Below are 13531 nucleotides of genomic sequence, written 5' to 3'. Positions count from 1 at the left end.
TTGTTCCAACAGATCATGGGTGTGTTTTAGCTTTTGGAAATGTAACTTTCTTCACCCTTAGCCCTATAAGGTCTCCTGATTGTTTACCTAAATGGAGCCTCTCAAGGTTTTCTCAGCAACAATAGCCTGGGTAAAGACTTCTTCTCTGCCCACCCCTCTCCTCTTCCTTTCTATTAGAACATTTTTTTCAGAGTTAATGGGAAATGCCATTTACTTCTCCAGTTCTGTTGGATTGTGTAAGATGAAAATGGTGTTTCCTGTCAAGGAAGAGACCAGAGATTTTTGGGTTGTTTTTTTTTTTTTAAAAAATGTGACTCTGCATTAGGGGCCTGCTTCGTGACCTTCAGCTCACCTCTCTGAGCCTCAGTTTCCTCTTTTGTAAATTATGGATAAGTTCCCGTTATCTCTTCTGCTTGGACTTTGAACCCCTGGTGGACTAACTTCTGTGTTTGATATGACAAACCTCCGTCGAATCTGGTGGTTATCATAACGTTAAATACCACCGTCACCCAATCAAATGGATTAGGGCCAATTTCAGGGAGACAGATAATTTGGTATTTGTTAATCACTTACCGTGAGTCAAGCACTGTACTAAGCGCTGCGAAAATGATAATAATAATTATGGTATTTGTCTAGCACTTACGTATGCCATGCATTGTACTGATTACTGGGTAGATACAAGATCATCAGATCCCACGTGGGGCCCACAGTTTAAGTAAGAGGGAGAGGAGGTATTGACTCCCCATTCTGCAAATGAGGGAACTGGAGAACAGAGAAATTAGGTGACTTGCCCAAGGTCACACAGCAGGTGCTGGGTGGATCTGGGATTAGAACCAGGTCCTCTATCTCCCAGGGTCCTGCTCTTTCACTAGGTCACACTAGTTCTGCGTATTTAAGAGGAAAATAAATGCACCCAAATCTCTTGGATTCACCCGAATGAAAGCACACGCACAGTGTGTACTTTCCCAGAGAGCTATTTTGAGCCCTTGCAAAATTTCACATATCAGTGTTATCAATAAGGGCTCTCTTTAGCAATCAGTGTTTTGTTTTGGCGTGTCTTCCCCACTCTCTCAGGAACGAAGGGCCGATGACCTGGGAGAGTAAAGATTTGATGTTTCTAGTTGACTTGGAAGTGACCTTGCCTCCTTGATTCCGGCTCTGCTACTTTAGAGAGCCATTTGGGGGATCAGCAGAGTGGGTTTGGAGGAATGTTTGTCTTCAGCTATTGCCATTTGAACGCATCAGAATGTCCATAACCCACAAAACCTTCCGTTTTCTACTTGACAGGACGACTTCCTCCTCATCCATTACGATAAAGGGCCTTGTCGAAACAAGCTAGGCCACTCCAGGGCTTCGGTGATCTGGCACAGAACACAGGTAGGTGATCTGGGCTGACCAGCCTCACCCCGCCCAGCCCCCGCTTCCAAGTGCTCAGCGTTTTGTTGCGGTGGCAGGCAGGAGAGAGAGAGGGCAGACAGGGACTCCCACGATGGCGCAGAAGAGGGTCATGGGAGGCGTTTGGGGGTGACCCCGAAGATGAAGCAGTGTCACTTTTCTCCGAGGCCCCTGGGATCCGGCTCTGGATTGGGTTCTCACATGAGATTTTAGTCATTTGAACCTGCTTAGAGGATTCAACTCAGTGAAGCAGTGTGGCCTGGTGGAAAGAGGATGGGCCTGGGAGTCAGGGGATCTGGGTTCTAATCCCACCTCTGCCCCTTGCCTCCTGCGTGAACTTGGCCAAGTCACTTAACGTGTTGCCTCAGTTCCCTTTTCACCCTCCTACCTACAGGGTGAGCCCCGTGTAGGACCTGATGATCTTGGACCTACTTAGAAGAGTGCTCGGCACACAGTAACTGCTTAACAAATATCGCAGTTATTATTATGTCCCGATGGATAAGAGAACGATGGGATTTCATTTCCTGACCTGAGAGCCTAAAGGTCGACACTTCTGAAGGCGGCCTCGGGTCAACCGTGTTACCGACACGCTGAAAGCAGGGCGACGGACCGGCGACTCGGGTGCGAAAGCTGCACGGGAAAAGGAGGAAGTGGGATATCTTATCTAGGCCTTCGGTCATGCTACGCCCCCGTAGTAGTCGTAGAAGAAGAAGTGATAGTAGTTAATCGATCGTATTTTCTCACCGCTTACTATGTGCAGAGCACTGTACTAAGCACTGGGGAGAGTACATTACAACAAAGCGAGAGGACACATTCCCTGCCATAACAAGCTAGAGGGGACACAGACATTATTCATATGAAGTCTGGGCAAGGTCTGTGCAGGGATCTAATAACTTGAGTATTATATTAAGCGCTTACTGTGTGCCAAGCAGGAGCTGATTGGACACAGTCCTGTCCCCCACAGGACTCACAGTCTACAGAGGAAGGAGAGCAAGAACCACATCCCTCTTGTAGAATGAGGAAGTGAGGCAGACGAGATGAAGTGACTTGTGCGAGGTCACCCAGCGGGTCCGATGGTGGAGCAGGATCAAGCTGACACCCCGTGCTCTTTCCATTTAGGCCACAGTGCCTCCCCTCTGCGAACACTCTAACGACTCTCCATAATTCATGAACCTACACGGGAGTCTGTAGATCTGCTAAACTATGAAGAAATAGCAAGAAGAAAATAACTCAAAACCTAAAACTTAATGGGAAGCTGCGTAGCCTAGTGAAAAAGCACAGCCTGGGAGTCAGAGGACCTGGGTTCTAATCTTGGCTCTGCCACTTGTCTGCTGTGTGACCTTGGGCAATTCACTAAACTTGTGTGTGTGTCTCAGTTGCCTCATATGTGAAATGGGGATGAAGGCTGTGACATGTACTGTGTACAACCTTGTATCTACTCAGCACTTGATACAGTGCCTGGCACATGGTAAGCACTTAACAAATACCATTTAAAAACTATCACTAAAAACACAAAGGGAAGTAAAACAATGGTATAAATAAAATCTTCTGAAGCAAAACGAGGACTTTGACAAATTGAAATTTACCTAATCCCAGCTCTGCAGAATGTCTGCTGTATGACCTTGGGCAGGTCACTTGACTTCTCCTTGCCTCAGATACCTCACCTGTAGAGTGGGGATTGAGACTGTGAGCCCCACATGGGACAGGGATTGGGGCCAACCCGAGTTTGCTTGTATCCACCCAGCGCTTACTACAGTGCCTTGGCACATAGTAAGCACTAATGAATACCACAATTATTATTGTTAGTATTATGATTACCTAGCCAGGCCTGGACTGTCCAAAACAGCATGTGCTGAGAGAAAAACCAGTAGTTAAGCCCTCTTTTCCCTGCTCATTCTCCCTTCTGAGTTGATATGCACCCTACCTAAGCCCCTCAGCACTTGTGTGCTTATCTTATAATTATTTATTATCAATTATTTTTTATTCATATTAATCTCTGTCTCCCCCTCAAGAGTGTAAGCTTGTTATGGAACACGGAATGTGTCTGCTAATTCTGTTGTACTCTACCAAGTGCTTAGTATAGTGCTGTGCACACAGTGAGCTCTCAATTAAATATGATTGATTACTGATTGACCGGTTAGTCTCACAAGTAGAAAGGAGCCAGTCATGCCTAAAACAATGTTCGAGCAAAGCAATAAAAAGTAATTAATTCTGACGATATTGTAATTAGAGAATGTCAACATTTCTTATATTTTTGGCCATTCTTAATATTCTAAAAGGTTTCATAATGCCCTTCTAGTCATTCATTCATTCAATCATATTTACTGAGCACTTACAGCGTGCAGAGCACTATGCTAAGCGTTTGGAAAGTACAATTCGACAGCAAATAGAGACAGTCCCTGTCCAACAACGGGCTCACGGTATAGAAGCGGGGAGACGGACAACAAAACTAAACAAAACTAAACACCATTTTCTTCCGAGGTGTTTTCCCAGTCAATACATTTTTAATCGCTATCCCACTGAAAGATGTCTTAGGAAGGTGTTAGTGAATATATGACAATCTTTGGAACAGGTTCAAAGAGGTTAAATGTGTCTTAAAGAGGTTTTAAGCTGCATCTCCTTCCAGCTTCCTCTTTGGGCATCCATTTCTATTTTTTGAGATGCTTCTGCATAAAGTTGACACTTTATGGGCAAGTGCAGCAGGCATAGTGGTCGCCTTCCATAAATTCCAGTGCACTGGATCTGGAGATTGTGGTGTCAACCTCCAGAGCTAGAAAATGTGTGTGTGTGGCCGGGGGAGATGAGGGTGAAGGGAGGGAGGGAGAGACAGACAGACTTTTCAGGGAGGGATGGTGAGAACAGGAGTTACCAAAGAACTCGGGTCTGGAAGTCAGGAGACCTGGGTTCTAACCCCTGCTCTTCCACATGTCTGCTGTGTGACTTTGGGCAAGTCACTTAACTTGTCCAAGCCTCAGCTTCCTCATCTGTAAAAGGGGGATTCAGTGCCTATTCTCTTTCCTTTTAATAACTTGAGCTCTGTGTGCAACCGAGCTGCTTATCTCATATCTACCCCGGGGCTTGTAACCATGCTTAACAAATATCACAGTAGATCTCGGCTGTGTATTGCAGCCTCTCTGTGCTCTTCCCCCTCTGCTTCCCACCAAGTCAGTGCCTTCCTCTGGAGTGCCTGAAAAGTAGTCACATCAACTAATATTGTGACATAGGTAGCAGGAAGTCAAACGAAGCTGTGCTATTTGGGGTTGTGTTATTTTTTAATAGTGTATATAAAACCGTGACAACTCTTCTTCAACAAACACTAAAAGTTCCAAAAGAGAGAAGAGGGGGAAAAATAACCAGAGCAACTTGGAGGGAGCAGAGGGAATAGAAAACATTTATTAACTTGCTTCTTCTCAGGTTGTCTCCAGTTCCAGGCCGGCACTGGGCCGGCAACAGTTCATTATGCGGATTTGCCGTCCCAGCGGCGGCTGCCGTTGCTGGAGCTTCAATAGAGAGATCCTCGTAGCAGGCACTGGCCTGCACAACTAGAAGGAATATTGCCCTTGGGAAACCCTCTCTCTATTGCACATCAGCTATTTGCCGTTTTAGAAAGGGTTTCGGGACCTCTCAGCGGACATCGCCGCCTCTAAACCCCAAGCCATTTATTTGTATTGTTTTTGTAACCTCTCAGATCAAATAGTCCTATTTTTTTTTTCTTTTCCTCCTCTAGAAATAGGTTATTGCACTCGATGCTGAAATTGCTTATATTGGTTGCATAACAGAATGTGGAGTAGGTCAGATTGCCTGTCATTGTGTATGTCCCATCGCCCTCTGCTGGAAACAGAGAGAAAAGAAACGTAGAGTAGTTTGAAGGCCTAATATGATTATTATTAATAATAACGATGATAATAATGTTGGTATTTGTTGAGCGGTTACTCTGTGCCGAGCACAGTTCTAAGCGCTGGGGGAGATACAGGGTAATCAGGTTGTCCCACGTGAGGCTCACCATCTTCATCCCCATTTTACAGATGAGGGAACTGAGACACAGAGACGTTAAGTGACTTTCATTCAGTAGTGTTTATTGAGCGCTTACTATGTGCAGAGCACTGGACTAAGCGCTTGGAATGTACAAATCGGCAACAGAGACAGTCCCTGCCAACTGACGGGCTTACAGTCTAATCAGGGGAGACAGACAGACAAAAACAATAACAATAAATAGAATCAAGGGGATGTACATCTCCTTAAAGCAGTAGCAATAAATAGACTCAAGGTGATGTACATCTCATTAACAAAATAAATAGGGTAATAAAAAATATATACAAATGAGCGGATGAGCACAGTGCTGAGGGGAGGGGATGTGGGGGCGGGGGGAGCAGAGGGAAAGGGGGGGAAAAGGGGGCTTAGCTGAGGGGAGGTGAAGGGGGGGTAGAGGGGCAGCAGAGGGAGCAGAGGGAAAAGGGAAGCTCAGTCTGGGAAGGTCTGACTTGCCCACAGTCACACGGCTAACAAGTGGCAGAGTCGGCATTCGAACCCATGACTTCTGACTCCCAAGCCCGTGCTCTTTCCACTGAGCCATGCTGTTTCTCTAATAGATAGAAAATGTCCTTCCCCGGCCAGTCTAATCTGTGGCCGTAGAACAGTGGACATCTTTTGCCTGTTTTTTTGGCCCCCAGCTCACCAGCCGTGTTTTACTGATGAAGTGGTCATCAGGGAGGCGGACAGTTTTAGAGACCCCTTTGTAGTCTCCGTCCTCATTTGGGGTGAACGGCGTGGCCTAGTGAAGCAATTGTAGCTTACTGGATAGAGCACAGACCTGAGAGGCAGAAGGAACTGACTGAGTTCTAATCCTGCCTTGGCCACTTGTCTGCTGTGTGACCTTGGGAAAATCACTTGACTTCCCTGGGCTTAAGTAAACTCATCTGAAAAATGGGGATTAAGACTCTGAGCCCCATGTGGGACATGGACTGTGTCCAACCTGATTAAACTGTATCTGCCTCAGTACTTAATACATTGCCTGGCACATCTAGTGCTTAAAAAATACCATAAAAACATCCCCCAGGAAAGCCTGCCCCCAAATAGGACTGGTCACCCTTTCTGGGTACTGCCAAATGGTGCTGCCATCTTGTTAGTGACCAACCACCCAAAAATCAATCAATCAAGGGTATTTATTGATTCCTCTGTTCAGAGCACTGTACTGAGCACTTAGGAGATACATCCTGGGCCTCCTAACTATAAAAATAATAATTATGGTACCTTTTAAGTGCTAAGCTCTGGGACAGATACAAGTTAGGCTGGACAGAGTCCCTGTCCCGCATGGGGTTCACAGGCTAAGAAAGAGGGTTTAGGATTTAATCCCCATTTTAGATTTAATCCCCATTTTATAGATGAGGGAACTGAGGCACAAAGAAGTGAAATGACTTCCCCAAGGTCTCATAGCAGACATGTGGCAAATCAGGATTAGAACCCAGGTCCTCTGACCCCCAGGCCTGTACTCTTTAAACTGCTTCTCTACTCTGCCTTCTTTGCAAAACTTTTTCTGAGTGCAGGCATAAAACACCCCGTTGTGAGCAGGGAGGTACTTGTGCTTGCTCTGTTTCTCATTAGCTGTGATGGTTTGCTCCAAGCCATCCACATTCTCTTACCCAGCTCCCCCCAACCCCGGTAGCCAACAGCACACCTTGTTAAGGTCTGGGTGCAAGAGACCCAGACTGAAAGTAGGTGCTTCTCCGAGCCTGATCTTTGCTATGGGTGTGTGGAATAGAGTAGGGTAGACCTTGAGCTCTGTTATAGTAGTAACAGTAATTGCAGTATTTCATTAAATCATATTTATTAAATACTGTGTGAAGACCACCATACTAAGCGCTTGGGAAAGAAAAATACAACGATAAACAGTGACAGTCCCTGCTCACAGTGAGCGCACAGTCTAGAGGAGGGGAGACAGACATCATTACAGATAAATACGATGGCAGATATGTACATAAAGGCAGTGGGGCTGGGAGTGGGGGAAAGAGCAAAGGAAACAAATCAGGGTGATGCAGAAGAAAGTGGGAGGTGAGGAAGAGTGGGGCTTAGACTGGGAAGGCCTTTTAGAGGAGATGGGCTTTCAATAAGGCATTGGAGAGGGGCAGAGTAATTATATTAAGAATCTGCTAGGTGATAAACACTAGGCTAAGGGCTAGGGATATTCAGTGCAATCAGATCAGACACTGTCCTGTCCCACAGGAGCTCCCAGCCTCAGTTACGTCATCTGTAAAAGGGGATTAAGAATGTGAGCCCCATGTGGGACAACCTGATTACCTTATATCTACCCCAGCGCTTAGAACAGTGCTCGGCGCATAGTAAGGGCTTAACAAATACCAAAATAATAATAATTATTATTATTAAGAGAGAAGATCATTTGATCCACATTTTACAAATGAGAAAACTGAGGCAGAGCAGTTAAGGACATACAGCAGGCAAGTGGTGGACCCAGAATTAGAACCCAGTTTCTCCTAACTCCCAATCCTGTTCTCTTTCCACTAGGCTCTGCCGCATGTCACTAGGCAACACTCTTTATTTTGGTACGAGTAGTAGAGATAGTAGTCACAGCAGTAGAAACAGTATTGAGTGCTAATAGTAACTGTGATATTTGTTAAGCGCTTACTATGTGCCAGACACTCTACTAAGCGCTGGGGTGGATACAAGCAAATCGGGTTGGACACAATCCCTGTCCCACATAGGGCTCACAGTCTCAATCCCCATTTTACAGATGAGGTAACTAAGGCACAGAGAAGTAAAGTAACTTGCCCAAGGTCATACGGCAGACTAGGGGCGGAGCCGGAATTAGAGCCCACGCCTTCTGACTCCCCGGTCCGGGTTCGATCCACGAGGCCGTGCTGCTTCCCTGCTGAATGCAGTCACTGAACTAAGCATTTGGAAAGTACCACAGAAGTGTAAGACACATTTCTTGCCCGTGAGACACTTAAACTCTGATGAGGTGGGCAGACATAAAGATATTTCCCAAGAGGTGAAATCGGAATGAACAAACTCGAATGTTCAGTATCACCGCGGCAGGGAATGTGTCTACCACTCTGTTGGTATTATATTTCTCCACAAACGCCTAGTATAGTAGCTCTGCTACATGTTAACCAGTCAAGTAAATAAGACTGATAGGCTAGTTCACCAGAACATATATTGGCACGGAGATCATGTAGCGGTATCGATAATTTATATTAACGTCGGTCTCCTCCTCTAGACCAGAAGCTTACTGTGGGCAGGAAACGTGTCTGCCGATTCTGTCGCGTTGCACTCTCCCAGGTGCTCAGTACAGGGCTCTGCACACAGCACTCAGTAAGTCCCATCGATTGATGGATCGATATCCACCGATACCTCGTTGCCGAGGATTGGCATAAATAAATACGGAAGTACAAGAGGCAGCTCTAGGGTTCGATAAGCCTCCGGGCCCTGTTCTTGATCTTTATCCGAAGTGAGATGAATCAGCAGTCAGTAGTCACGGAGATGAGTGGGTGTCCATTTGATTGGCTCTCTTACCACCTCTTCCCCTCCCCTATCAACTAGGGCAGAAGCAGCGTGGCCTAGTGGATAGAGCCCGGGCCTGGGAGTCAGAAAGGCCAAGCGTCTAATCCCGGCTCTGCCACTCGCTTGCCGTGTGACCTTCTGCAAGTCACTTCACTTCTTTGTGCCTCAGTTACCTCATCGGTAAAATGGGGATTAAGAGTGTGAGCCGCATGTGGGACATGGACTGCATCCAACCTTGTATCTATCCCAGTGTTTAGTACAGCACCTGACACATAGGAAGCGCTTAACAAATACCATAGGCGGGGAAAAAACAAAACTAACAAGTGTACTAGGGTGCTCAGAGTTGGTGAGATATTTGAGGCTTCTTTGAGTAGACTTCAATTACCCATTTTAGTGTTTGAAAAATTGGTATGCTTCATTGAAGCAGGAACCCTGAAGCAGGAATAGGGGAAGCAGCGTGGCTCAGTGGAAAGAGCCTGGGCTTCAGAGTCAGAGGTCATGGTTTCGACTCCCGGCTCTGCCACTTGTCAGCTGTGTGACTGTGGGCGAGTCACTTCACTTCTCTGTGCTTCAGTTCCCTCATCTGTAAAATGGAGATTAACTGTGAGCCTCACGTGGGACAGCCTGATTACCCTGTATCTCCCTCAGCGCTTAGAACAGTGTTCTGCACATAGTAAGCGCTTAACAAATACCAACATTATCATTGTTATTGAGCACCTAGATTCATTCAGTCAGTCATATCTATTGAGCACTTACTATGTGCATTACACTGTACTAAGCGCTTGGGAGAGTACAGTATTACAATAAACAGGCACATTCTTTGCCCACCACGAGCTTACAGTTGCTTGGAAAGTATAAAACAAGCAAGTGATTTATTCCCTACCCACAAAGAGCTTCTCCTCAGTCAGTCAGTCTTACTTTATTGAGTGCTTACTGTGTCCAGAGTACTGTATTAAGCATTTGGGAGAGTACAGTAAAACAGACACATTCCCTGTCCATAACGAGTTTACAGTCTAGAGGGGGAGACATACAACTGTGTTTGGGCTCATGTAAAATCCACTAATGTGTGTCCTTCTCTTCCCTATTGCAGGTAGTGGGGATTTTTGCTGGATTCGGCCTCCTGTTGTTGGTGGCGTCACCCTTCCTTCTTCTGGCCACTCCTTTCGTCCTCTGCTGCAAGTGCAAGTGCAGTAAAGGAGATGACGACCCGTTACCCACCTAGACGAGAGAAGATGGAGGGAGCTTCTAGATGGGGGAGCCGGGTTCGCTCCTCTCCCACCTCACTCCGCTCCCGGCTCCCCCGGCACTTCACCTCGTTGTAGCCTTACTTGCCCCATCCTGCTTTCCAGTGACTTCCACGGCGCCGAAATCCCAGGAACTGGGGCCTGGACAGTTGCCCACGGCCACGCAGGGTCAAGTGGGAATGAGGAAGACAAGTCAGGCGATTAGAGCACGCGTCGCAGTAAGATGACGATGTCCGGGCGATTGCGAAAGGGACCTACTGTAGGTCAAGCACAAGGTTATGTTAGTTTCCCCAAAGCTGAGGGAACAGGACAGGAAGATCAGCAAAATAGCCTAAAATGCATCTAAATAGATAACATGTTCCTGTAAGCCAAGTGACATCTAAATGGTATCTCATTCTAAGATAAGTTATTCGAGACTTGTCTATCTCCTAATTGAGGCAGAATTGATCTAAATTAGTTTTTCGAAAGCGCTAGCTAGTACTACTCTTTTTATCCCTGTTGTCATTAGGAAATCTTTTGTGATAGGTATTTTTCCAAGAATAATGCAAATGAACAAGGTGGATATAAGCCATCGTAAGCCTCTTTTGAATTTTGCATAGTGAGAATGCAGTTTCAGATCTCTTCGGGAGTTGCCGCTTTTCAAGAGTTTTAGAAAAGTCTCTTTGCTCATGGTAGTCTGAAATTAGCTTTCCTTTTTTTCTTTGACAGCTGTAAATTGAGTCAGGATACAAAACTGCTGCCTAAATATGGTCCTTTGGAAATTCATGGAGAGTTTGGGTGATGAATATGTCCCTTACAGTGAACTGAATTTGGTTTTTTTTTAATCTTGATTCGACAGTCACTTGCAGAGCTCTTCTAATGAAGGTAGCTGAAGTTTTTCATGTGATTGAACCAAATGTGGAGATATTTCAGCTCTGTCTGACTGAGTATGACTTTGAAAAGCTTTCTCGCTTCCGTCCTTGGAAGCAGATGGAAGAGACAGTAGCAGTAGCATTGTCATGCTCTTAGTGCCCTGCAGATTGTACCAACCTGGATTTATCCTCCCTTCAATGGGCATGGCTATTCAGTCAGGCAAGAGGAACTCCACGGTTTAGGATTGGACCTTTATAGTGCTCAGCTGACTTACAAAATCCATCAATTAATCATCAAATAATCATATTTATTGAGCACTTTCTATATGCAGAGCACTGTCCTAAGCTCTTGGTGCCACAGAATCAGCAGAAATGTTCCCACCTATAACGAGCTTACAGTCTAGAAGGGGGCGACAGGCTTCATCTCTTAGAGTGCGGTCTACCCTGCTGTGATCAGTTGAGGGTGGTTCCGTGTTGATCCGTTAGCCATACAGTTGGCTGGGCACAGTGAGCGGTGGGTAAAGAGTTTCTGGATGTCAGGCGGGACAATTGTTCAGAGCTGGGATTAGAAACCTGCTCTACCCTCCACCCCCCACAAAAGCCCACCTTGAAATGGAAAATTCAACCTGTGTGGGTGATGTCAGTCACGGTCACTGTGGTGCCCAGAGATTCAGCCCCCCTTCTTCATTCTAGAGGTTTTTCAGCCAGACTTCAAGAAAGGTGCACGGTGGGGAGGAGTGGAGGATACGGGCTCGATCCATCTGAACCCTGCAGAGAGGGAGGACTTTAGTTTCATCACTTTTTACAAACCTTTAGCGAAATTCAAATAATCATTCATTCAGTGATATGCATTGAGCCCTTATTGTGTGCCATGCACTCTACTAAGTGCTTGGAAGAATAATAATAATGATGGTGTTTTTTAAGCACTCCCAAAAGAGTACAGAGTAAGAGTACAATACGACAGATCGATAGACCCGCTTCCTGACCGAGTTTATGGTCTAGAGTTAATGTAAATAAATAACTTTTATTAATAATTTCAGATAATAAGTCCACATAATGGTACCAACAGTATGTGTTCAGAAAAGTATTGATGTCAATTTACATCTGGACATCCTGAAGTTCTGTCGCTTCCTGCGTTAGACTTATTAGACTAGGATTTATTAAGAGCCTGTTGTGTGCTGCGCATTTTGGAGAGTACAGTATGATTAGCAGACCCGATCCCTGGCCCTCAAGGAGTTACAGGCAATCATCAGGACAGACATCCAAGTAACCTAGAGAACGGGAAGCAGTGAATAGAATATAAAGCTACATACGTAAGTCTTCAAGGAGGTCGTGAGTACTTTGCTTCCGCTGAAGTGTCTGTTGGGATATGATGTGTAGGAGATTAGAGATGACTCGGAGAGACTTCTGGAGAAGATGTGATCTCAGAAGGGTTTAGAAAATGGAAGAGCTGAGATCTGTCAGGTGTGAAGAGAGGGAGAGTTCCAGGCAGTGAGGAAGAGAGGATGACCAAGCGCAGCAGCAGGAAAGAGGAGAACAAGTCTCATGAGTCGGTTAGTTTCGGAGGAATGAAGCATGCAAGATTGTGGTGCCAGGTGAAAGAAGAACTCCTTGTGGGTCTACCAATTCTGTAATATTGTACTCTCCCAGCTTTTAGTACAGTGCTCTGCACACAGTAAATGCTCCATTAATACTATTGATTGATGAATCGATTGATCAAGAGTGGGTAAACCTTTGTGCATATCTTAATCAATTCAATTTGATTTCCAAAATAAGCATTCTCTACATTGTCCTGAAATGAATGACCCTGCAGACGTTTGCTTCAATAAATTCAAATTTCATTTTACTTACTCTTTTTTTTTCGTATTTGCCACATTGTAAGGCAAATTCTGGTCTGTATGAAATTTCTGTGCATTGTGGCAACACCATTCCTCTCGAGGGCTGGTCACATTCCCTGGCAAATTTTGATTTTCCAAATGTGTTGCTAACCGCATTTACTACCCTGAAAGGAGAACTGTAAATAAGTGAATGACAAAGTCTCAACCACATTTTGAACAATATCTACCCAGCAATTTGGGAAACAATGCATTTACTGTATTGTCTCCTTACTTTTCTGAGCAATTCTATAGCACCGGACTGTCTTAATATGTAGCATGAGATTCAGTCTCCTAATTAGTGTTGCTATACTTTTGTTACAGTGCTATCAATACTTCATTTGCATTGCCTTAAACCTTTAAGTTATTTCAGATTGTATGTAAATATTTGAATTTCTTCCTATCTTTCTGGGAAAGCCAGTTTTGCTTTATATGATTTAGGCATTCTCTGTCAAAGGTTTTGCTAAAGAGAATCAGAAAAACTAGGGAGCAAAGCCCAGCACTTACTAGAATACAGTGATAATGCACTTCATACTCTTATATGCTGTAATCGATTGAAGCAAAGCTTACAATTTTCCTGACATTTTTCAAAAGTCAGAAACAGAAGAAACTTTTGCACTTGGTATCTTCTTTTTTAAAATTTAGGAAGTGG

The sequence above is a fragment of the Ornithorhynchus anatinus genome, chromosome X1 (assembly GCF_004115215.2).
Source record: "Ornithorhynchus anatinus isolate Pmale09 chromosome X1, mOrnAna1.pri.v4, whole genome shotgun sequence".
NCBI classification, from domain to species: Eukaryota; Metazoa; Chordata; class Mammalia; order Monotremata; family Ornithorhynchidae; genus Ornithorhynchus; species Ornithorhynchus anatinus.
Note: the sequence above shows the minus strand (reverse complement) of the source record.